The sequence below is a fragment of the Ambystoma mexicanum genome, chromosome 6q (genome assembly GCF_040938575.1).
Source record: "Ambystoma mexicanum isolate Mex_15411 chromosome 6q, UKY_AmexF1_1, whole genome shotgun sequence".
NCBI classification, from domain to species: Eukaryota; Metazoa; Chordata; class Amphibia; order Caudata; family Ambystomatidae; genus Ambystoma; species Ambystoma mexicanum.
This window is the reverse complement of record NC_090937.1, coordinates 1192899675-1192913877: the sequence shown is the minus strand read 5'-3', so window position 1 is coordinate 1192913877 and position 14203 is coordinate 1192899675.

Below are 14203 nucleotides of genomic sequence, written 5' to 3'. Positions count from 1 at the left end.
TCCCAATAGTTTAAATGGGCTATCCTAACTAGTGACTTTCTCAGCAACAATAAGTTACACTGCGCCCATTCCTAGGCCATTTTAAAGATGATTCCAAGATGATTTTGTTGAAATCAAATGTGTCCACATGTGCCTTATGGAATTGCAATAACAAGCATAAATGTGTTTCTGGCTGCCCCAAAACTGTCCTGATTTTATGAAAATGCTGGCTGTTGGTTATAAAATTAGCTATTTGGGGATTAAATTGTATGTTTAAAATTATTATACTTGTTTATGAAAAGGGCAAATAATCATAGCGCGCTTTTCCAATGAGGTGCCAAAATGAAAGTAAGCTACAATGATCCGTCATGAGGAGAGGAACATTAATATCTATATATCATGGCATTCATTAGTAAATTACAACATTTTGCCATGTAGGGACATTTTGAGTAAAATGGAGGCATTTCTGTTCTGTTCTGGACTTCTGAACTAGTTGTTAGAGAGAGGTTGGACTTTGGGGGTGGAGAACATGTAAATGTCAAATCCTGTTTGTGAGATCAGAATTTAGCACTGCCTAAGGTTCACTTTCCAATGGGAATGGTTCAGAGAGTAAAAAAGTCTTACACTATGGAAGAGGGGACAGCTACCAAAAAATTGCCAAAGGAGATCTGCTTTAATATCATCTGGATGGAAATATTGGAAGAAGGCTGATATTTCCATTGCTGGGGAGACCAGAAAAAGATATGCTGTGATACTTCCCTGGAGCCATTGAGGGAGCATTGCTGTGGGATCCAATCGACTAACGTGCTTGCCAGAATCCTGGGTTTTTTTCTCCCAAAAAGCAAAGCTCTGCTCAGTCTCCATGAGTACCAAGTCCTGAGATTTCACAAAGTAATTGTCCAATAAAATGTCAGCATGGGGATCTATTTAAATAATCCATTCCCTTTCATTAGTGCGTACTCTTCCATTAGTGGGTCGGGGTAAAAGTGTGTAGCCCCTTTGCATATTTGACTGTGTAATAATGTAATTATCTCCCAAATGCATTGATGCAGGCCAGAGCTTGGAAGAATTCAAAATGTTCACCCTCTTTCTCTAATGAAAAGGGGTGTAATTCCCTAAAACAAAATGCCCATTGGAAACACCTTACTAAAACATGTTTTTAAACAAAAGGTATACTGATCCTAAAACACAAATCTCCATTGTCACCATTCCTTAAACATTGTATGAAACAAAAGGGTTGCCCTTGGCCCTAAACAAAACTCTTAAACAGTCACCAATCCCTACACCTGGCCTTTAAACCGAGGGGTGTTGCATATCACTGCTGCACAGGAGGGAGATCTTTTTTCACAAAGTAAAACTAGTGTCATTTCCAGTGAACAATATACACACTCCCCTAAGAGTGAGTAAATGACCCTGATAGCGAAAGGATTTTGCAATGATTTTGGGTGAAAAGAAAACAGGGTGCTATTTGTCAAATGCATTCGTTCAAATCTATGTTTCCAAACTTGCAAGCAATTTCAAGTGGGCAGGGAAATTAACCAAACAAATGTTGATATAAAATTGCTTTGAAATCAAAGTGTTTATGTTCTTCAAAAGAATACCCTCATCAAGAAGTGCAGATGTTTATGCTCTAGTCATTTTACTAAGTATTCTTTAATGTGACAAAAGGGGTTTGTGGGACAAGAGGGTTGAACCGGTTATTTAGCCTATGTTCCATGTTTGTGAGACAAAAGTAAATGCAGAAGAAGTGCAGTTAAACATTCCATCCTAAAATGTATGTTTTGTAATTGAAGCTTTGTTTTCTGCTACAGTGAAGGTGACATGTGTAATCAAGTAAAATTATTATTCATTGAGTTTATAGCTTAACTAAATATATATTCTTTCTATATGCCAGCCTGGTTCTTGGCTCACTTTTGGCACAGGGGGGTGCAGACACGTTTATTGGAATGACGGTTGATGTCCAACTTTACGCAATTGATTTAAGTAATGAAATCATTGGACGAATCCCAAACAACTGTTTCAACATCAGCAGTGGTATTCCTCCAGAAAAGATGTTCAATAGAACTGAGGGAACATTCCTGGTGTACTCTTCCTGCCTCTACAGGGTGGAAGAGGTGACCTGTGACATCAGGAGGGAGGAGGAAGTATTCAGTGTCAAGGATCACTACCTCGAATCCCTGGAACACCCTGTCCAGGTCGATACCATCAAAAGCAATATCTCCACCCAACTGGAGGATACCGCTGAAATTGCCAAGCAGGTTTCAAGCAGATGGTCGAGGAAAGGATCAATCTTGCAGATGCCTGTGAGACCGAGGAGTAAGACAAATGCTGAAACAGGCCCTTTGCTCCACCCCATACCGACGGGGCACAAGATGGGCCCAATATTTGTGAATCAATAATGATTATCTCTTGCATCCATGAAGTCACTCCCAGAGATTGCAGAGATTATTAAGAATTTAGAATCCATGGGATAAATTGTCCAATCCACAGTACCTTCAACAACCTGGTACTGGGGATCCTGAAACCAAATGCCCAATGAAGACTAGTGCAGACCTAAGAGTTGAACACATGGGTACACATGTCAAGATGGCCACTTCCCTACATCAATCAGGGGCTGGCACTGATCCAAGGGTCAAAGGTGTACACTGCCATTGACCAGACCAATGGCTACTGGATAGTACCCATGAGTTGGGAAGACTGGTATAAGTTTAGATTTACCTTCATGGGGGAAGCAATATATTTGTACCTGAACCCCCTTTAGATACATAAACTCTAGCAATGAGTTCAACATCTTTCTAAATAAGGCCATTCCTGACTTGGGTGAAAGGGTAAATCTGTTCTATGTAGATGATGTCTGATGAAGTGCTGAACTGTGAAGGAACAGATAGCAGAAATCCACTATGTTCTACCCCATTTGCAGAAAGCCGGAGAAAAACTGTCCTTTCAGAAGGCACAGTGGCGTAAGACTCGAATGAACTTCTTAGGGTACGAGATCAACCCTGAGGGTCTTAATCCCCAGGTGAAGAAGGTAGAAGCATTATTGAAATTCAAAGACCTCACTACTCTGCGAATTGAGAAACCTTCTTAGACTCACTAATTATAGTCAAAAGTTCTTTGAAGATTATGCAGAGGTCACTCGACCTTTGGTCCATATATTAAAGGCTGGAGTCAAGTGTGAGTTGGGTCTGAAACAATCCGAGTCAGTTAAACAACTCAAAATAAACCTTTCCCATGTTCCTTGTTTGTCTTACGCCATAAAAACAAGGGGTTCTTCTTGAAGATGGAATTCTCAGATACTTGCCTAACAGCAGTGTTACACCAAAAGCATGATAACATCGACAATGTCATCTCGTATACAGGTAAAACTTTGTCCTCTATGGAAGACAAATTAAATGACTGTGAGAAGGCACTCCTGGCAACAGTGTGGCTGTTGGAAAATGTATGCCCATCCATCCAGGGGGAGCACATCATTGTACAGACTCCTCACCAACCTTTGCAATATTTACAAAGTGACAGAATATGGGCGAAAAAAGTTAGTAATTCTAGAATTACTTCCTGGTTCCTGTCCATGCAAGGCTTTCTTGGTGAGGTCAGACATGACTAAAACAAGAAGAGTCCCCTAGCGCAAGGGTTGGCAGACTTGCATTATTGTGCTCAAGAAAACTGTCTCAGGGACGGAAGTCTAATGACCAACAATAATATGGAGGCATCATTTTTTTAAATAACATATTTTATTGAAGGTTTTGAACATTCATACAACATATCAACTTTTCCCCCCCACCCTCCCTCTCCTTTTGCCGGGTCAATCGTCGATCTGTTCATCTCTTGCCACTCTGTACATCACCTTTCCAGTAATATGTTCTTTACCGTGTCCATGTTGTGCTCCTGCGCTTCCCGCTCTCCCACCCCTCTGACCGATCTCGGGTCACACATTCTTCCCACTTTCTCCAGATTTTTGTGTCCTTTGCCGGGCATCCCCGTGCTGTGTAAATTCTGAGTTCTTTCGCCGCGCAGATGTCCATTTCGTTGGACCACTGGGCCGCTGTCGGGCACTCCGGGGCTCCCCATTTCTGTGCAATGTCACGTTTTATCAGGCCCATTGCTATGGAGAGAAGAATGCCCTCCCATTTGTTCGAGATGTTCTCATCTGGGACCCCCAGTAACATAATTGCGGGTTGCAATTCTATCGTGCGACCCAGTGCTCTTGCCAAAGTTTGTAAGCATTGTGTCCAGAAGGTCTTGATTTTAGGGCAGTCCCAGAGGAGATGGATGAAGGAGCCCTCTTCCCCCCGGCATTTCATACAGTTTGGATCCGTTGCCCTTCCCCAACCAAAAAGGGCCACTCGGGGGTAGTATAGCCTGTGAAGTATCTTTAGCTGTATCAGTCTTATTCTGGAGTCTATAGAGATTTCACGAGGATGCATGAGAACCTGGATCGACTCCTCAGGCTCAATGTTCACAACATCCTGTTCCCATCTGGCTTTGAGGCTGGTCATCTCTGGGGTTGCAAATGCATTAATAGCTTTATATAGAGTGGTAGTTACCTTGGTGGGGATGTGTTGTGGGAGTAAGTTTCATTCCAGGGGCGTGTAATCTGGGGCGTCCGCAAGTGCTTGCCTGTGGCCACTGAGTGCATGTGATAATTGTGTGTAGTGGTAGTGATCTGCTGCCGAAATACCATATTCCTGCTGGAGCATTTCAAACGAAAGAATAGAGCCCTCTGTTAAGATATTTCCTATCGTGGTTATTCCAGCCCTCACCCACTGGGTCCAGGCAGGCAGCTTCCATACTTCCGTCAGCATGTGGTTATTCCATAGTAGTTGTGCCATGGTAATCCTGTTCCCCCAGCTTATGTGCTTGTGTGCCTGCCTCCAGATGATCGCGATGTAGGAGGACATTGTCTGTGCGGGGGGTCTGGATAGGCGTTGATACATTGTTGCGAGTAGTAGGGTGTCTTGCCTGAAGGGTAGTTCTGCTCTAATGTGTGGTAGGTTGCAGTCCCCATGAAGGAGGTCATTGACTATGTTTAGTTGACTGGCCCAGTAGTAGGACTTCAGGTGTGGGACTCCGATTACCCCCTCCCAGATCGATCGCTGCAGCGTGGTCAGCGCAATTCGAGGCTGCCCCCCCTTCCATATCAATTCCCTGAGGAGGCGTTCCTCCCAGACAAATTCTGAGTTTGGTATGGCCCGTGGGGCGTTCTGCAGTACATAGAGAAACTGTGGAAGTGCCATCATTTTGAAGAGGGCCGCCCTTCCCATGAGTGTGAGGAGAAGGTGCATCCAGTGTCGTACATCCCCCGCGAAGCGGGCTGTTAGTGGGTGCAGGTTGTGGCACACATAGTCTGAGAGAGCCCCGGAAACCCATATTCCCAGATAGCGGAAGCCTTCTCTTTCTATTCAGTATGGGGAGTCCCGGGGGTTGCCAGATCATCCCCTTTTACTGGGAAGAGGACTGATTTCCCCCAGTTTACTCTAAGGCCACTGAGTCTCCATAGGTCTTTAACATTTGGGTTATGATTGGGCATGCTTGGTCTGATTACTTAGGTAGAGTAATAGGTTGTCCGCATAAAGGGAAAGCTTGTCCTCCCGTCCATTTGGCCAACGGAATCCGGACCACGTGGTGACCTGTCGGAGCCATCGGGCCAGTGGCTCAATTGCTAGGGCGAAGAGGAGGGGAGATAGAGGACAACTCTGCCGGGTGCCTCTGCCCAGCGGGAAGGTCCCAGAGGTCCAGCTTTTCACCCTAACTGTAGCTAGTGGGGTTTCGTATATGAGTTGAATTCAGCTAAGGAAAGTTTTGTCGATGCCCATGCGCCTCATTGTCACCCAGAGGGTAGCCCACACCACCGAATCGAACGCTTTCTCGAAATCAATTGTGAGGAGTGCGAGTGGAGTGTTAAGGGTTGGGGCCTCTTCCAATAGCAGGTGTAATCAGCGTAGGTTCATTCTGGTCGATCTTTGCGGCATGAAGCCACATTGATCTTGATGGACCAGTGAGGATATTACCCCTTGGAGCCTATTGGCCAGTACTTTGGCAAGGATTTTAGTTTCACTGTTGAGAAGCGATATCGGTCTATACGATGTGCACTGATCGGGGGGTTTGCCTTTTTTGGGGATGACCACTATGTTGGCCGTTCGTAGATCCGGTCGGGGGTGCCATGTTCTTTGGCAGCGAGGAATAGGTCCCAGAGGGGGGCGGCCATCTTGTTGCTGCCCAGTTTCTTCCAGGTCTCGGCGGGAAGCCATTCGGGCCAGGTGTCTTCCCAGATTGTAGCTGGATCATGGCTTCCGTTATTTTGGTTTCGTCTAATCCCCTGTCTAAGTGAGTCCTTTGCAATTCTGATAACTGTAGAAGCACAATCTCATCCAGGGGGGAAGCATCTGTGGGGACCTTAGGGGCGGCGTAAAGCATAGTATAGAATTTGGCAAAGGCCTCTGCAATTTCTTGGTCTGTTCAGGCCGCCCCGTTCCGGCTGCTGGTGATCTGTCAGATGTGTCTGTGCCCCTCCTCCTGTCTTTCCAGCCATGCCAATAGTTTGCCAGCTTTGTCCCCTTGCTCATAAATTCTGGTCTTTGATTCCAAGTGCACTTGCCGTGCGTTGTCAAGTGATGCTCTAGCCTTCAGGAGGGAGTGGTGTATTTCGGGGGAAGCGTTAGATATATATCTGGTTTCCCATTTCTTTACTTCCTCCTCTGCCTCCGTCACCTTCCTGTGATGTTCTCTCTTTTGGTTACAGATCCAGGCTGTCATTTCCCCAATGAGCACTGTCTTATGTGCCTCCTATAATATCACAGGGTCCTCTACCGAGCCCGTATTGATCTCAAAGAATTCATTGGAGTTGTCCATGATGTGCTCCAGGAACTCGGGGAGGCCCAGGTAGTAGCCATTTAGCCACCATGTTTTGGGCGGCAGGGGACGATCCGTACGGAACATCACCTCCAGGGGAGAGTGGTCATATATGCCCCAGGGAAGGACATCTGCCGATATAACCCTATATGCTTCTGGGGCCGGGAGGAAGAGGTAATCCAGCCTGGATAAGGATGCATGGACCCCCGAGTGGAAGGAAAATCATTGGTCTGTAGGGTGGAGTTCTCTCCACACGTCGCTCAGATCAAGCGCTGATGTAAAGGTCGCCAGACTCATGGGACGATCTGGGTTCCGGCTGCGGATGTGGGTCCGGTCGAGTGTGTTGCACATAACATCATTAAAATCCCCCCCACGATCCACACTTCTGCTTGCTGTTGTGCCATCAGGGCCATTACCTCCCTCAGGAGACCCTCCCCCAACCCTGGCGGGGAATATATCACTAGAATGGCCACTGTCTCTCCCCTCAGCGCGCCCTGGATCATCACAAAATGGCTCGAGGGCTCCTGCACCACAGCAGATAGATCAAACGGGAGTCGCTTATGTAAAAGGATCAGGGCGCCCCAGGAGCCCATTGTGTACCCTGCATTGTATGCTAGTCGGTAATTAGTTCTGCGAAAGAGCTGGCAGGTTGAACCCGCTAAGTGGGTCTCAGTTAGGAGGGCTATGTCGGGAGAGCATCTGTTAAGGAATTGCGTGACTAATCAGCATTTTATACTTGAGCCCATGCCATTTACGTTCCAAGTAATGATTTTGAGGGACCTGTGGCATTCGTTGGGTGTCATTGGGGCTAGTGCGTTTCCATAAGTGGGGTCATCCTGGTGCTGTGTGGTCATTGCTATCTGGAGATCTGAAAGGTTGTGCCAGATGGGTGCATGGTGCGTATGGCCATGGAGATGTTGCGTATGTGTGAGGAGGGGGCGTTTTAAGCGGACATGGTGTGTTCGGTGGCATCTTGATCAATGTGGATATAGTGTGATTTCCTGGAAAAATAACTAACATGGAACTGTACCCCTTCACCCCTCCTCATACTCCTCTCCAACATGAAGTATCTGTCGAACTCTACTGGCGCTCAAAACTGTGTCGCCAGATTAACTTAATGTAAACTGTGGTCACCTTCCCACCAATTTACTACTCGCTTGCGGGTCTGGTGACTCGGGTCAGGGGCGTGGTGTCCACCAATGGCATGGTGTGTTTGGATGGCAGCGCTCTGGTCAATTGTGTGGGAGCGAGGGCATCCCATCACTGGTGTCGTCCCAGGAGGAGCGTTGCATTGCAAATGGTTGCCAAGAAAAGGATCGATTGCTGAGGGTACTGATGTTACTGTGAGTTCCTCTCTCTGGCCAACAGGACTGTTCCAGGAACCTTATCAGGGATCGCGATCTTAGTCCGGGTCCGCTGGGATCTCCCTATGGTCGGGGTCTTGGTCTACCTCTGCGGTTTTGAACGGGCGCAGTCTAGTCTCCTACAATATGGGTCTCGGCCCATTTCCAGGCTTCCTGAGGATCGTTTAAGTGGACGGATTTACCTTCATGCTGGATTTTCAACTGGGCGGGGAACAGCAGCCCGTATCTCACGTTCATTGAGTGAAGCTTGCTTTTAAGGTGCTCGAAGGATTGTCTGGCTTTCTGGACCTCGTGGGTATAGTCTGGATAGAATGCAATTCTTGCTCGTTATATGTCATTGTCCCTTTGGTTCGGGCCATTTGTAAGATGGCGTCCCTGTCTCGATAATTGAGGAGCCTCGCGATGATTGTCCTCGGGGGTGTGCCCGGGGTCGTGTGGCCTCCAGGTATGCGGTGTGCACGTTCCACCGAGAAAAAGTTCGAGAGAGACTTTGGCGCATACAGGTCTGCCAACCATTCCTCCAGAAAAAGCTACATGCTGGGTCACTCTTCGCGTTCCGGCAGTCCCAGGATGCGTATATTGTTGCAGCGGGACCTGCCTCATCCACTCGGGCCTCCAGGGTTTTCAATCTGGTTAGTGCTTGCGCCAGTTGTTGGTGCACCCCACCAAGTCCATCCTCCACACCGTAGATACCCTGTTCCGCCTCCCCATTTCGGGATGACAGTTTGTGGAGGTCATGGCGGAGGAAGGAGACTTCGGTAGAGATGGCGTCCATTTTTTACTCCATTGAGGATCGCGAGCTGGCGATGGCAGCCATCACATCCTTGAGCGAGGGGGTCTCCTCTGGTGGAGGGGGGGTTCGCCCCATGGTCCTCAGTACCCTGTACGGTGGATGTGCTTGTGGCGTATTGGTCCATGGTGCTTTGTGTCAAGGTCTTTCTGCTTTTTTCTTTGCCCATGGTGTTGCTTTGTGTATGGCCCCGTGTACCAGTCAGTGCCAGTGGAGGAGGCCCTGTTCGTCAGGATTGGCTTCTTTTACACACTGGAGATGTCGGTATGCTTCTGCCCTTGTTGCGGGTACGGGTGTAAATTGCTGTTTCCCCCAGAGGCACTCCCTATGGGCACATCGGATTTGGGTTGGCAGGTCCCGCGTGGCGGCTTACCCATGGCTGTTCACTTTGGTTCGGGATCCGGAGGGTGGAGGGGTGGATTCCAAGCTGTCACCGCCTGTGTCAGGATCCCCCTCCGGGGGGATCCGCTCTCCGTCTCCGGGGGCGGGCCGAGTCACCTGCACCCCGTCCCCAGGCCGCACCACACGTCTCCGGCAGCAGTTCCAGCCGATGTTGCAGGCCAGGGGCTCGCCCACTCTGGTCTTCCCCGCCCCGGCCGTACAGGGGACAGATGACAGGAGTCGGGGCACCCTCGGATCGCCCCAGGGATGATGGTACGGCTGCTGTGTTCAACAGTCGGGGCTCATGGGCTGCCTTCGCTATTCCCTGTCACGCTTCAGCAGGTCTTGGATGCGGCCATCTTGTCCGGGCTTGGGGAGTTCCCGGGCGAAACTTCCAACGCCGATATCTCGTGTTTCCCTTTGCGAACTTAGCTCTGTTCTCTTCCGGGTATTGCTCCGAGGTTCCGCCACCCGGGAATTATCTTTATTTTGCTTTTACACGATCCATATGGCAGGAATTTGCAGGATGTTTCAGGCGGCCACGGGAGCGCCGAAGATTCACGTCTTCATTGCGCACTCGCTGGCCACGCCCCCAATATGGAGGCATAATTAACTTCCCTGCAAAAGGTCTACTAGGAAGCCATGTGTCAGGGGATACCCACGGTTTATGTGGATAGGTGCTCCTACCATGCTGATAATCACAGGGAAAAAGAACTAGTGGCTGGTATTAGGAATCCCTGTGTGAACGACACCCGGAAGCCTCTGCAAGTTATAAAATAGGACCCCGGAGTAGTCAGGTTGCAGAGTTGATGTCCATTCATCAAACCATCTTCACTGCAGTGCACCACCAACTCAAATAAGTGGTCCTAATCACTGACTCTGATTATCTCAGGAATGGGTTCATGGAACACCTGATCAACTGGAAGAATTGAGGCATGCTTTGTGCCAGCAACAAACCATTAAATCATACCAAACTGATCCAGTCAATTGATAAACTGGTGACATTCAATGGGATTACATCTGTTGGAAGAAGATAAGAGGTTATTCCAAAGTACAGGGGCCAGATAAGACTGGGAATGGCCTTGCTCACCAGCTGGCTAAAACTGTAGCTCTGCATGCAGGATTTCATAGAAACAGAATCCCTGCTGGGTGAAATTCAAGTGGCCACTGTCACCAGGTCACAAACAGTGAGCTCACTAAGAAGAGGAAAAATACCTAGATGTAGATTTGTTCACTGCATGGAAAGAGGACAGGATTATTGGAAAATGCTATTATCACATTGAAGACCCTATGAGTTTTCCGCTAACAGAGTCCAATTACACTGGTAAAGAGGATCTCTAGGTGTTAATGAAGTTTTCTAAGATTTTCCAGATCCAAGACGGTTTGTTGGTACAGAGTGTCCTATCTGGATATGAGCAGTGGGTGGTACCTACCTCATTCCGAAGCCTGACATTGCACCACACCCATGACGCAGCCACTGTCTGTCATTGAGGGTTTCATATGACATTAGAAATCTTGCACAAGGTTGCCTACTGCCCACATATGGACCAGGACCTCCACATTTACCTTGAGGGGTACCTGGGGGTGTGCTCAATTCCAACCTAGTTCACTCACACACAGAGCATTCCTACAAAAAAGGGGAATGATAATGCCTTGGTCAGATTTGCAAGTCAATTTCAGTAACATGCTTGTACACAAAGTGGGTAGAGTGTCTTCCAGAACCACATTGGAAGGCAGAGATAGCTGCTGCTATAATGATCAACCACATCTTTTCTTTTTTCATCCTCCTGCAAAGGATTGAGTCAGATCACAGAAGTCATTTTACCAGTGAGGTGATGGTGAAGATGTGGTAGATTCTAGGGGTAAAAAGAAAGTTTGTGGCAGTTCTAGGACCCAGTTGGGACATCTGATTACTGCTGGTCCTGATAGCTATCAGTTCTACATCATCTTCTGCAACAAAATATTTCACCATTTCAGCTTATGACCGGATCGAACATTGTGTTACCTCAGCATCTGCTCTACAGAAACCCAGGGGCAAACACTGATAAATGCTTCCACTACTCATGAGTAAATTGAACATTTAAGGAAGCACCTTCAGCATGCTTTTGCTTATGATGAGCACAATTTAGAAAAGTCGGCTGAAGGGATGAAAACATTTTATGATATAAAGACAAAAAGAAGGAGTATGTGGAAGGCGAAAAGCTTTACCTGTGCACATTTCAAAGGAATAAGAATGAGGAGTGGACATGTCTTTCGTCTTGGCATGGTGCCTTTGAAATTGTAGATAACATATCACCTGATCCTACAAGATCTGCATCCCAAAAGGAGAAGAGATTGAAGAAAAATGGGTCCACATCAATCAGTTCATAAGCTGTCATCCCAGAAAGTTTTGCTACTGATTGAGGAGCCAAATGAAAGCTGTGCAGGGGATTCATCCGAGGTGTGGATGGAAAGGGTGAAAATCCTGGATGGAGACTTAAAACAAGTGAGTAATTGAATTCATCGTTGCTATGTCCTATCTTCCAGGGAAATATTTTGTGTAAAAAGTACTGAACCTCTCTTTTCTTTCTATTTCTAGATAACTAACTTCCATCAATTCCAGCATGGGATCAGGAGGGGAGTCCATAGAGGAGCCTAGGGACTCTGGGAAGGAGAAGGCAAGGGGCTCCATCCCATAACCCAATGACAAAACAGATGGAAGTGGAGGTGGGAGCCCACTCCATAAGGAAGGAAAATAATCTGGATGGCAGCCAACAAAGATTTTTTTTTTAAAAAGGACTTTGGAAGAAAACCTCACTCGCCCCTGCTCTTTCCCACAAATGAATCATGAAAGAACCGATTGGGACTTGTGGGGTTTAATTACAGCCCAAACAAATATAACTGAAAGGACCGCTACAAATGACCTGCCAGCCTTCAAAATCATACATACTGAAAATGGGCCTGGTAATGCAGACTGTGTGTTTCATAAAGTAACAAAAGGAAGAGCTGTGATAAAATGGAAATGCTCTGTGAATGGCCAAGGACTGGAAATCAAAAGGCCTATCTTTCATTAGAAAGGAAAAGGTCAAACTGAAAAAGCAGCCTTTAAATTACATTTGCAAGTGAAAATCAAAGGGCAACTTCTACATGAAAAGAATGGTTTTCAAACACTGAAACTAAAATGGCCTTGCATGTGCATTTTGCAGTTTTAAATCAAGACATGAAAAATACATTTCCCCTGCTAAAATAAAGATATCAGGGAAAAGACTTGGGGCCTCATTACGACTTTGGAGTTAACCATGGCGTTATTAGCACCATGGCTGCCTCCAAAATCGTGTTCGGGCCGGTCTGGTGGAGTGGGAACTTACCGGGACATTCTGCCCTTGGCGGACCCAGTAAGTCCCCATTCCAAATGCCATTCCCCATTCCCATTTGAGCCCCCATAGGGCTCAATGGGAATGGGGAAAGCGCTAATTACGGACCTGCTAATAGCAGGCCCGTAATTAGCGCTGTGGTCCTCTAACGGGACCCGTAAAGGACGTGTGGTCCGACTGCACGTCCCTTGCGGTTCCCGCTAAGTGACCTCGGAATTGGGCAGTAAGGGATTACCGGCACCGGTCTCCTTACCAGTGCCCGGTATCCCTTACCGCCCACCTCAGAATGAGGCCCTTGTTGTGTAGCGACAAGATGCAATGTATTACAATGTATAACATGTTTCAAATCCAAAATACCAGCAACAATTGAAAAAGGCTATTTTGTTTCATAGGTCACATGTAAATCTCCTTTAGGCCCAAGACAGACCATGTTTCTTGTTGGCCAGATTTTCAAGGCCTGCCTGGCTCCTTATCTGGAAAGGAAATCTCTGTGAAGCTGATGTACACCTAAAGTATGTATAACAGGGCCAAATCAAAACAGACCCAGCCCTGGATGGGGAAAATGCTTGGAAATATAACGTTTTAGATCAGAATTGTGGTCAACTTCAGATTGCAAGACAAAATGCCAGATGACAGCATGGCTTCATGGCATCACAGGGCAGAGGTGAATGGTTTGTTGCATCATAAGGATCTCCTCAGCCCAAAAATCTTTAAATAATAAAAGGCTAACAGTTTTTACCCCAGCCTTAAACTAACATTCAGCCCAAGAGGCTGCACCATGGGAAAATGAGAGCTAAGATTTGCATACATTCTGAAGACTTCCCATTAGTTTACACAGACTATCCAAACTAGTGACTTTTACAGCAACGATAAGTCGCAATGCGTCAATTCATATGTCATTTTAAAGATAATTCCAAGGAAATTTTGTTGAAATACAATGTATCTACTTACGACCTATGTAATTGCAATAGCAAGCCAAAATGTGTTTTTGGCTGCCCTGAAAATGTCCTGAATTTAAGAATTCAAAAGCTGGAGACCGAGTAAAAATACTTGGTCACACAGCCGCTCTACATTGGACCCAACCTAGGTGAGGAATTATCTCAAGTTGAAGAAAGTTCAATCAAGTATCAAAGGTAGTACACTTGTTCCAATGAAAAAGTCTGTTGTTCTTTAACAAAAGTAATGATTTATCAGTAAAAACTCAAAATTGGGCTATCACTAATACATTCTTAGTGAGGAAGCAGTTGCCACAACTCCTAAGTAGGTCAGACTTAATATGCCTATGCATTTCGGAAAGTGATTTCCTTCTTCAGGGCAAGTCTGTTATATTACAGGTAAGTAACATATACAAATTAGTATCATCATAATAGTTAGCAAAATGAAGACAGAAATGAGAAAAACACATAATTTTCATAAAGATGAAGTATAACACATACCAATCAGTCAAGATTTCCAAGGGTTATATATCAAAGGAAAAAATGAAAGAA